Source organism: Bubalus kerabau, chromosome 8, assembly GCF_029407905.1.
Source record: "Bubalus kerabau isolate K-KA32 ecotype Philippines breed swamp buffalo chromosome 8, PCC_UOA_SB_1v2, whole genome shotgun sequence".
Classification (NCBI taxonomy): Eukaryota; Metazoa; Chordata; class Mammalia; order Artiodactyla; family Bovidae; genus Bubalus; species Bubalus kerabau.
This window is the reverse complement of record NC_073631.1, coordinates 106,957,178-106,969,070: the sequence shown is the minus strand read 5'-3', so window position 1 is coordinate 106,969,070 and position 11,893 is coordinate 106,957,178.

The window sequence follows — 11,893 nt, the reverse complement described above, 5'->3', positions numbered from 1 at the left end:
AGGTTTGGGCTCTATATTCAAACTCTTGTCCAAACTCTTTACTTTTTTTGGCCACACTCTGTGACATGTGGGATCTTAGTTCCCTGACCAGGGATCGAACCTGTGTCCCCTACAGTGGGAGCTGGGAGTGTTAAGCACTGGACTGCCAGGGAAGCCCCTAGGCTGTGGCTTCTGAATCTAGAAAAAGAGAAAGTCTGGGAGAGGGAGTTCAGAGGGTGGATGAGGTGTGGCCTCCATCTGCCCTGGGCCGTGAGGATCTATAGCAAGCCTTTTGCATCCTTCATCCAGGATGTGTTGTTTTCTCCCTGGGGACTGTTATTGAGTCCAAATAACTGCTGGCTGGATTCCTGCCATGCTCTGCCCATTCAGCAAATGCTCTGTGTTGTTCTCATGGCAGAGGGTAATTTCTGGTCTTCGGGTAACCAGGGGTGCAAGGAAAAGTCATGTTTGAAGCTGGAAAAAATTCCTCACTCCAAAATTTTCCTTGGGACACAGTATTTAAGCTTCTGTCACTGACGAGACTTTGCTCCTCATTTTCCTGAATGACTCAAATGTTTGCTTCAGACAATGGCAGAGTGTATCTTGCTTGAATCATTGGATTTCTGTTATTTTTGTAAGATGTGGGTGGGCAATATGACTCAGTATTTTTCCAAGAGATGTAAAAATTATATTGCCTATTTTGGATCATTTCGTGCTGAGATCTGAAACCTTTTTCGTGAATTTCAAATCTTGGAGCTTGGGAAATTTTTGTTTTCGTTTTGCTTCTCCATCATTTCAGATCTTTCCCAGATAAAATGTTAAAGGAAAATGACTTTAAATTACTGAGCCATAGTTCTAAGTTTTGAAATATATTTTGAATTATAACCTATCCTACATTTGAAAAATAAAAAACTTGCTGAATCTAGGAGTGTGTTTGCTATCTTGGTTGTAAAAAAAAAATTGGGGAATGTGGGGTGAGTAGTATTTTGAAGATCATCTAATTCAAAACCTTATGTGTGGACTTCCCTGGTGATCCAGTGGTTGGGAGTCCACCTGCCGATGCAGGGAACATGGGTTTGATCCCTGGTCTGGGAAGATCCTACATGTCATGGGGCGACTAAGCCTCTGTGCAATAATTACTGAGCCCACGATCTAGAGCCTGTGAGCTGCAACTACAGAATTCTGCCCACCCTAGAGCCCGGACTTCACGAGTGAAGCCACCAGCCATGAGAAGACCAACGCAACCACAGCCAGAGTGTAGCCCGTGCTCCTTGCAACTAGAGAAAGGCCGTGCCTAGCAATGAAGACCCAGAACAACCATAAATAAACAAAACCTTATGTGGGCCCTTCTCTTTGGTAGCTGAGTTCTCTCTGAATGCATTAGGTGATGGAGAGCTCTTTGGGTAGCAAGCAGTACCACTTCGCACAATACTTTCCCACAAAACTAAAACCTGCCTCCCTGTAGCTTCTAAACCCTAGTTCTTATTCCTATTCTTTATGGATCTCTATTGAATCATTCTATAATGGTGTGATAGGTTTTAAAACACTTACTGCTGTATTTTCCTTCTTGATAAGTCAAGTCCTTTAGTAGTCTTTTCACTATCAATATTAATGGTAGGATAAGAGTCTGAGGCTTAGTGTCTCCAGGGAGGATGGTGTTATCTGATGAATTGTGACCCACCCCCGCCACCCAATTCAGCTGTTGAGGTACTAACCTCCAGTACCTCAGAATGTGACTGTATCTAAAGATAATATCTTCAGAGATGATGAAGTTAAGATGAGGTCTTTAGAGTGGGCCCTGATCTGATCTTATTGGTGTCCTCAGAAGAAGAGGAAAATTTAGACATACAGAGAAGCACCAGGAACATGAGAGCACAGAGGGACAAGGATGGTGGACTCCAAGCCAAGGAAAGAGGCCTCAGGAGAAAGCAATCCTGCCAACACCTTGATTTTGTTGGCTCCAGAACCACGAGAAAATGATTTCTATTGTTTACAGTCCCCAGTCAATGGCATTTTGTTGCAGCGCTCCTAGCAAATTAATAAAGATTTGGCAACTAAGAATAAGAAACCCATTACACTAGGGCAGCGATGTTCAGATAGGAAGAATGGAGGGGAACACGAAGTCCTTCCAGAATATGTGCAGGAGAGCCACTGCACAGAACTCGAGCGGAGCGTGGAGAGTGTGTATGGCCCCAGGGCTCTCACTACCCCCATACTCCACTTGTCTCCAGCCCTAGGGTTGGCCCTGGGGGGAGCCACTGAGGGGCAGTAGAAACATCTCCAAAGTACTGGAGCAGAGACAAATTTACCATGAAGCTAATGAAGCTTCCGTTTCAGGGCCCCTAACTTGTTGGAGCTTCTTCCAATGTCTGAGGAGGTGCCCTAGCAGAGTGTTCACATAATCTTGTTTTTTAAAATTGGCAAGGAACTTCCCTGGTGGTCCAGTGTTTAAGAATCCATCTTGCCCTTGATTGAGGGAAAGGGACATGGGTTTGATCCTGGTCAGGGAACTAAGATCCCACATGTTGAGGAGCAACTAAGCCTGCACGTGGCAACTAAGACCCAAGGCAGCTGAATAAATAAATATTTTTTAAAAAATCATCAAAAGACATTTTTACTGCAGTTGGTTAACACTGCTGCCTCTTTACACTTGGACTTTCTCTCCATCACACTTATCCTCCTGTTGAGTGTAGCTACAGCTAAGAAAAATTTGAGTTGGAGTTTCATTCTGTTTGCTTCTGTGGAATATATTTTTGTGCATTGTAGTCGCGTCTGTGTACAGTTATTTGATGGCTAGCTGTCCTGGGGCAGGAGCAGCCACCAGGTTGCGGTGCCTTAGTGAATGTTTAGCAGCGGATTTGTGGTATTTGCTGATTTCTGAAGCAAAGACATCACTAGATGGCAACGGTCCATCTAGTCAAAACTATGGTCTCTCCAATAGTCACGTATGGATGTGACAGTTGGACCATAAAGAAGGTTGAGCAACGAAGAATTGATGCTTTTGAACTATGGTGCTGGAGAAGACTCTTGAGAGTGAGTCCCTTGGACTGCAAGGAGATCCAACCAGTCAACCCTAAAGGAAATCAACCCTGAATATTCATTGGAAGGACTGATGCTGAGGCTGAAGCTCCAATACTTTGGCCACATGATGCGAAGAGCCAATTCATTGGAAAAGGCCCTGATGCTGGGAAAGATGGATGGCAAAAGGAGAAGGAGGACAGCAGAGGATGAGATGGTTGGATGGCGTCACGGACTTGATGGACATGAGTGTGAGCAAGCTCCAGGAGTTGGTGATGGACAGGAAAGCCTGGCCTGCTGCAGTCCATGGCGTCGCAGAGTCGGACACGACTAAGCGAATGAACAGCTATAGCAACATGGTGTAAATACTCCCACCGGCGCACATTTCAAGCTGTCAGTGTGACTTCACTGTAAGCAGAGCTGGAAAGAGGGCACACCGTTACATAGTATTCACATCCAATAGACTCAATAGATGTAAATAACCTTAACAGCATAGTAATGGTAAAATGCAGTGAGATAATTGGGAGATGATGAGTTTTGAGTATTTATTATCTTTTAGTTATTATTTATTTATTTAACTTTTAATAATGTCTCTGTTTAACAATAGACTTCCCAAATTTCTGAAAATCTGACAATGGACTCCTGTGAGCCAGAAGGAGCCAGCTTCATCACAGGGCTATGAACCAGGACATGTCTGCCACCCACTTTGTGGATTCACCCTGTTTTATGTCAGGAAGGTGCAGGGCTAGAACCAGGAATTTGCTATGAAACATGTGAATAAGGGAGGAGAAACTAGGTTTTTAAATATTTGGAACCAGAATCTAGTCCGGAAAATTCTTGCAGTCATCAGGTATATAAATTTGTACATAGATGATTTGGTTCTCATCAATGCCTAGTTGAAATGATAGCTCTTGCCTGTCAAGAATAGGACTGATAATGCAGTTTATACAATTATAAATTCTCCATAGAGCTAAAAGGACATTTTGATGGTTCTTAGCCCCTATCCGCTTTCTTCTCTCATATCCTCCCTGACAACACTCCCTTTTGCTTTTTCTACCCTAGCCACTCTGGCCTCCTTGCTGTTCCTGGAATTTACAGGGTATATTCCTGCTCCAGAGCCTGTGCACTAGCTCTTTTTTTCTGGAATACTTGGCCCAGGTAGCCAGACTACCAGTCCTTCATCATTATCATGTCTAAGTCATTTAGTCACTTTCTCATGAGGCCTTCCTTCAGTCCAAAACTACCATCCATCAGCCCTCACACTCAGTTGTCCCCTTGTCCTTTCCTTTGTTCAGTTGCTAAGTAGTGTCTGACTCTTTGCGACCCTGTGGACTGTAGCACGCCAGGCTCCTCTGTCTTCCATTACCTCTCAGAGGTCAGCTCAAATTCATGTCCATTGAGTTGGTGACACTGTCTAACCATCTCATCCTCTGCTGCCCTCTTCTCCTTTTGTCATCAATCTTTCCCAGCTATAAGGTCTTTTCCAATGAGTTGCTCTTTGCATCAGGTGGCCAAATTATTGGAGCTTCAGCTTCAGCATCAGCCCTTCCAATGAATATTCAGGGTTGATTTCCCTTAGGATTGACTGGTTTGATCTCCTTGCAGTCCAAGAGACTCTCAAGAGTCTTCTTCAGCAATATAATTTTGAAAGCATCAATTCTTCAGGGCTCAGCCTTCCTTATGGTCCAACTCTCATATTTGTAAATGACTACAGGAAAAGCCATAGCTTTGCTATATGGACATTTTCTTAGTTGAAATTTATTTATAAGAGCCTATTGCCTAGGATGTGAGCTTCCTACATTAGGATGCAAGTTCCATGAGGACAGTTAATTTTTTTTTTTAAAGTTCACTGCTGCACCCCTGGCTCCAAGAAGAGGGTCTGAGACACAATGGTAATGAATTCTTGTGATCTACTAGTTTAGTAATCAGAAAAGAAAGTCAAATTCAAATCATAACGGCTCCTGCTGATCTCTATCTCCCTTGTTTCCTTTTTTGCTTAACTGCTTTGTAATTTTAGAAATAATGCATGCATATAACAAAATTAGAATGATACAAAAAAGTATAAAATAAAAGTATAAGATGGAAAATAAACTTCACATTCCGTTCCCTAAACTGCTCCCTCAGACTCACTCCTCAGAAGCCCCTATTGTGAAGATTTTCTGCTTTACATTTTATGGTGGTTATGATACAAACTGAAATAATTTGTTTATGACTGTTTCTTGATTTATCAATGTAGAAAGTATCTACTAATTCCCTGCTATGCAAATAAAGAATTTAACATATCTATAATGCTGCCTACTCTCCCTAATCAGTTTTATTAGATATGTTATTTCAGTTCTTTACATCTTCTATGGGATATCTTATAACCTCACATAAAATACTAAAGCCTTTTTTCTGGGTTTACCAAATTCAGGCAGATCCTATTGAATCTCTGCTGACAGATGAAGAAATTTGCACATTTCCTTTCATTTCCTTTCTTTTCTCATCTGCCTCCATTTCTTTATTAGATTTTTTTTAATGTCATCAAGATTTAAAATATACATTCTGTTCTGTAGCCATAAGTCAAGTTTTCCATGTTTTGACTATCAGATCAGATAAGATCAGTCGCTCAGTCGAGTCCTACTCTTTGCGACCCCATGAATTGCAGCATGCCAGGCCTCCCTGTCCATCACCAACTCCTGGAGTTCACTGAGACTCACGTCCATCGAGTCAGTGATGCCATCCAGCCATCTCATCCTCTGTTGTCCCCTTCTCCACCTGCCCCCAATCCCTCCCAGCATCAGAGTCTTTGCCAATGAGTCAACTCTTCGCATGAGGTGGCCAAAGTACTGGAGTTTCAGCTTTAGCATCATGCCTTCCAAAGAAATCCCAGGGCTGATCTCCTTCAGAATGGACTGGTTGGATCTCCTTGCAGTCCAAGGGACTCTCAAGAGTCTTCTCCAACACCACAGTTCAAAAGCATCAATTCTTCGGTGCTCAGCCTTCTTCACAGTCCAACTCTCACATCCATACATGATCACAGGAAAAACCACAGCCTTGACTAGACGGAACTTTGTTGGCAAAGTAATGTCTCTGCTTTTGAATATGCTCTCTAGGTTGGTCATAACTTTCCTTCCAAGGAGTAAGTGTCTTTTAATTTCATGGCTGCAGTCACCATCTGCAGTGATTTTGGAGCCCAGAAAAATAAAGTCTGACACTGTTTCCACTGTTTCCCCATCTATTTCCCATGAAGTGGTGGGACCGGATGCCACGATCTTCATTTTCTGAATGTTGAGCTTTAAGCCAACTTTTTCACTCTCCACTTTCACTTTCATCAAGAGGCTTTTGAGTTCCTCTTCACTTTCTGCCATAAGGGTGGTGTCATCTGCGTATCTGAGGTTATTGATATTTCTCCTGGCAATCTTGATTCCGGTTTGTGTTTCTTCCAGTCCAGCGTTTCTCATGATGTACTCTGCATATAAATTAAATAAACAGGGTGACAATGTACAGCCTTGACGTACTCCTTTTCCTATTTGGAACCAGTCTGTTGTTCCATGTCCAGTTCTAACTGTTACTTCCTGATGTGCATACAAATTTCTCAAGAGGCAGATCAGGTGGTCTGGTATTCCCATCTCTTTCAGAATTTTCCACAGTTTATTGTGATCCACAATAAAGACTTTGGCATAGTCAATAAAGCAGAAATAGATGTTTTTCTGGAACTCTCTTGCTTTTTCCATGATCCAGTGGCTGTTGGCAATTTGATCTATATGTTTTGACAATAGATTGATTCTAAAAATAAAAATCATGTAAAAAGCCATAACAGTATTGCAATTATTTGAATATTATTCAGGGGCTTTCCTGGTGGTTCCCTGGGTGGGAATCCACCTGCTGGTTCAGGGGACACAAGTTCCATCCCTGGTCTGGGAAGATCCAACATGCCGTGGAGCAACTAAGCCTGTGCACCACAACTACTGAGCCCATGCTCCAGAACCCGTGAGACGCAGCAAGAGAAACCACCGCCATGGGAAGCTCTTGCACTGCAACTAGAGAAAAGCCCCCGCTCGCCACAACTAGAGAGAAACCTGCACAGCAATGAAGACCCAGAATAGCCAAAAACAAATAAACGAATGTTATTCACCATTGAACCAATAGTGATTAGCTCTGTAGGATAAGAATGTAATCCAATGTTATGAAATCTTTGAAGCCTAAAGAAAAATCACTGATGCATCAATGCCTAATGTATCTCCTGTTTTTTTAATCTTCTTTTACTTCTAGGTCATTGTCAGCTACCATTGCTTCCGATTTTTTAAGTCACTCTATTTCTTGGAGTTCTTGATTTATTTTTCTGGAAGTTCTGGAGTTTTGTTTTTTTTTGTTTTGCTTTTGAAAACCATTCAGATACTTTTTTTTTTTTTCCATGCAGGATAAGTGTCAAATTTTCTAAATTCTGAAAAGTCCAGAAACATCAGTTTGCGCTTGTATTTAATTGACAGTTTGGTTGAGTATAGAATTTTAGGTTCAAAGTTTTTGCTTCTCCAAGTTTGGAAGCAGGGCTGCATTCACTCCAAGGAAGAGAGCGGCATGAAATACGACAAGCATTGGTAGCTGAGAATGATCTGGAAATAACTGAAGTAAAGTAGCCTTATATTTAGAAGGGCCCTTGTTTGGCTTAAGTCTCTCCTATCCCAACTTGGAAATCTTGTATCTATCTATTTTTGGCTGCGCTGGGTCTTCCTTGCTGTGCAGGTTTTTCTCTAGCTTTGGCGAGCAGAGGCTACTCTCTAGGTGTGGTGCTCAGGCTTCTCATTCCAGTGACTTCCCTTTTTGCAGAGCACAGGCTTCTGAAGTTGGGATTCCCCGGCTCTAGGGCCCAGGCTCAGTAGTTGGTGGCACATGGGTTTAGTTGCTCTGAGGCATGTGGGATCTTCTCCAACCGGGAACTGAACCCATGTCTCTTGAATTGGCAAGTGCATTCTTTACCCCTGAGCCTCCAGAGAAGCCCCAAGGTCTCGAAATTCTTAATGATTTTTTTGTGGAGTCCCACATTTTCATTTTCCCTGAGCCCTGCAAATTATGAAGTGCTTTTCAGAAGACAGTCAAGCATCTAGCTATGTGGACAAGTCTGAAGTCAGACTAATTTTTCTTTTTAATTGAAGGATAATTGCTTTATAGGATTTTGTTGTTTTCAGTCAAACCTCAACATGAATCAGCCCTAGGTATACATATAACCCCTCCCTCTTCAACCTGCCTCCCATCTCCCTCCCCATCCCACCCCTCTAGGTTGATATAGAGTGTCTGAGTTTCATGAGACATACAGCAGATTTCCGTTAGCTACAGACTAATTCTTATTCCTTGGCAGGTAATATGCTTTATCTTTCTGGAAACTTTCAATACGCATAAATAATAAATGTTTTAACTTGAATTTTATTCTGGATTTTCACCAAGATGCCCCTTTTTTGGGTCTAATTATAACTGCTCTGCTTCAGCATTTACTGGGTCCTTTCCATCTGAAATCATTCATTCTTAAGTGTAGGGGATTTTCTCCTTATTATTTCTCTCATTTCCCTGCCCTCTCTTTGTTTTCTTTCTTGCAGAACTTCCATTTAATAAATATTGGACTTTCTTCATCCTCTATGACTCAGTTTCCCTCACATACCTTCTATTTGCTTGGCTTTTTGCATTATGTTTTGGGAGATGTCCTTAGGTTTATCTTCCAGATCACCAATTTGGCCTTTAACTTTGTTCATTCATTATTTCACCCATTCACTTTTTTTCTTTTACTCCAGTAGTCATATTTTTTAGGTTCCTCAAACTCTGTGAGGAACAAAAAAGGAGGCTTCTTGGTAGCAGCTTGCTCTTGTTTCTTGAAATTCACTCTCAACTTTCTCTGAGGCTACTATGCAGATGACACCACCCTTATGGCAGAAAGTGAAGAGGAGCTAAAAAGCCTCTTGATGAAAGTGAAAGAGGAGGGTGAAAAAGTTGGCTTAAAGCTCAACATTCAGAAAACTAAGATCATGGCATCTGGTCCCATCACTTCATGGGAAATAGATGGGGAAACAGTGGAAACAGTGTCAGACTTTATTTTTGGGGCTCCAAAATTACTGCAGATGGTGATTGCAGCCATGGAATTGAAAGACACTTCTTTGGAGAAATGTCTATTTAGTTCTTTGGCCCATTTTTTGATTGGGTCATTTATTTTTCTGGAGTTGAGCTGTAGGAGTTGCTTGTATATTCTCGAGATTAGTTGTTTGTCAGTTGCTTCATTTGCTATTATCTTCTCCCATTCTGAAGGCTGCCTTTTCACCTTGCTAATAGTTTCCTTTGATGTGCAGAAGCTTTTAAGGTTAATTAGGTCCCATTTGTTTATTTTTGCTTTTATTTCCAATATTCTGGGAGGATGGATGGATAAGAAAGCTGTGGTACATATACACAATGGAGTATTACTCAGCCATTAAAAAGAATACATTTGAACCAGTTCTAATGAGGTGGATGAAACTGGAGCCTATTATACAGAGTGAAGTAAGCCAGAAAGAAAAACACCAATACAGTATACTAACGCATATATATGGAATTTAGAAAGATGGTAACAATAACCCTGTGTACGAGACAGCAAAAGAGACACTGATGTATAGAACAGTCTTATGGACTCTGTGAGAGAGGGAGAGGGTGGGAAGATTTGGGAGAATGGCATTGAAACATGTAAAATATCATGTATGAAACGAGTTGCCAGTCCAGGTTCGATGCACGATACTGGATGCTTGGGGCTGGTGCACTGGGACGACCCAGAGGGATGGAATGGGGAGGGAGGAGGGAGGAGGGTTCAGGATGGGGAACACATGTATACCTGTGGTGGATTCATTTTAATATTTGGCAAAACTAATACAATTATGTAAAGTTTAAAAATAAAATAAAATAAAAGACACTTACTCCTTGGAAGGAAAGTTATGACCAACCTAGATAGCATATTGAAAAGCAGAGACATTACTTTGCCAACAAAGGTTCGTCTAGTCAAGGCTATGGTTTTTCCAGTGGTCATATATGGATGTGACAGTTGGACTATAAAGAAAGCTGAGTGTCGAAGAATTGATGCTTTTGAACTGTGGTGTTGGAGAAGACTCTTGAGAGTCCCTTGGACTGCAAGGAGATCCAACCAGTTCATTCTAGAGGAGATCGGTCCTGGGTGTTCACTGGAAGGATGATGCTGAAGCTGAAAATCCAATACTTTGGCCACCTCATGTGGAGTTGGCTCATTGGAAAAGACCCTGATGCTGGGAGGGATTGGGGGCAGGTGGAGAAGGGGACAACAGAGAATGAGATGGCTGGATGGCATCACCGACTCGATGGACATGGGTTTGGGTGAACTCCGGGAGTTGGTGATTGACAGGGAGGCCTGGTGTGCTGCAATTCATGGGGTAGCAAAGAATCAGACACAACTGAGCGACTGAACTGAACTCATCAGAATTAAGAGAAGATGTGTTTCTCTTATGTTCTTGAATTATGCTTCTTCTAGTGAGCTGTTTCTTTGTGTGCTTTTTTTTCCACATTAGTCCTTCTCTTTTATGCTGTAGATTTTTCTCACGTGCCTTTTTGTCCTTCACATTTATAATACACAATTCTGTTTATTAGTCTGAGTTGGTTTGGGCTTTTTCTGCAGTTTACCCACACGGTTCTTTCCTCAATAGGAGCCTTGACTGTGTATTTTAGGTAGATGGGCGAGGAGTGTTTACTGGCATTCAGATCAGGTCTGTGAACAGCAGGTCAGCAGGTTGGGGAGGTTCTCAATTATCAAAGGAAGAAGGGCTTTATTCCAGGGAAATGGCTGCTTAGTGTATTTCTGTCCTTCTCGTCCACTCTGTCTCTTCCCTTTTATCCCTGGCGTCTGTTATGGAGGCCTGGGATTACCTTAAGCTCTGCTGCATCTCTCTCCCATCCCTCAGTACCCTGATTAGGGGCTCTGTAGGCATGCTGCCCGCTTTCTTTAGAGAGCAGTTCTAGCTTCCCTCTAGCTCAGTGGTTCTCAGTGTGGTCCCAGACCAGCAGCAGCCTAGGAATCACCTAGGAACTTGTTACAAATGCAAATTCTCTGCCCCACCTTAGACCTACTGAGACTCTGGGGGTGGGGTTCAGCAATCTGCTTTTTAACAAGCCTGAAAACATGCCCAGTAATCTGACAACTGGACCATAAAAAAGGCTGAGCACCGAAGAATTGATGCGTTCGAACTGTGGCATTGGAGACTTTTGAGAATCCCTTGGACTGCAAGAAGATCAAGCCAGTCAATCCTAAAGGAAATCAACCCTGAATATTCATTGGAAGTACTGATGCTGAAGCTGAAGCTCCACTACTTTGGCCACTGGAAGAGCCTGGAAAAGACCCTGATCCTGGGAAAGACTGAAGGCAGGAAGAGAAGGGGACGACAGAGGATGAGATGGTTGGAGGGCATCACTGACTCAATGGACATGGGTTTGAATAGTCTCTGGGAGTTGGTGATGGACAGGGAAGCCTGGCATGCTGCAGTTTATGGAGTAACAAAGATTTGGACACGACTGAGTGACTGAACAACAACAAATCTGACAATGGTTATCAACCTAAGGCAAAGCCGATGCCGCCAGCAACTCTGTTTCTGAGGAGGAGAGGCGAGGATACACCTGTTCCAGGAGGTTGAAGGGTTCTTTAATGAGTTACCCTCATGACTGTCCCATAGTTCACTCTTTGTCTTCAAATGTATTGACTGGAGCTTGAAGCTTCCCTAAAGCTTTCTTGGGACATTCCACAATTACTTTTGGTGTGGTTCCTTTCTCTTTTTCAATCAATCCAATCCCATCTGTTTTTAAAACGCTCGCAATTTTTTCATAATGATATAATGATATAAATGATAATAAATCAGATAGTATGGAATTACAGTGAAAAAATGCT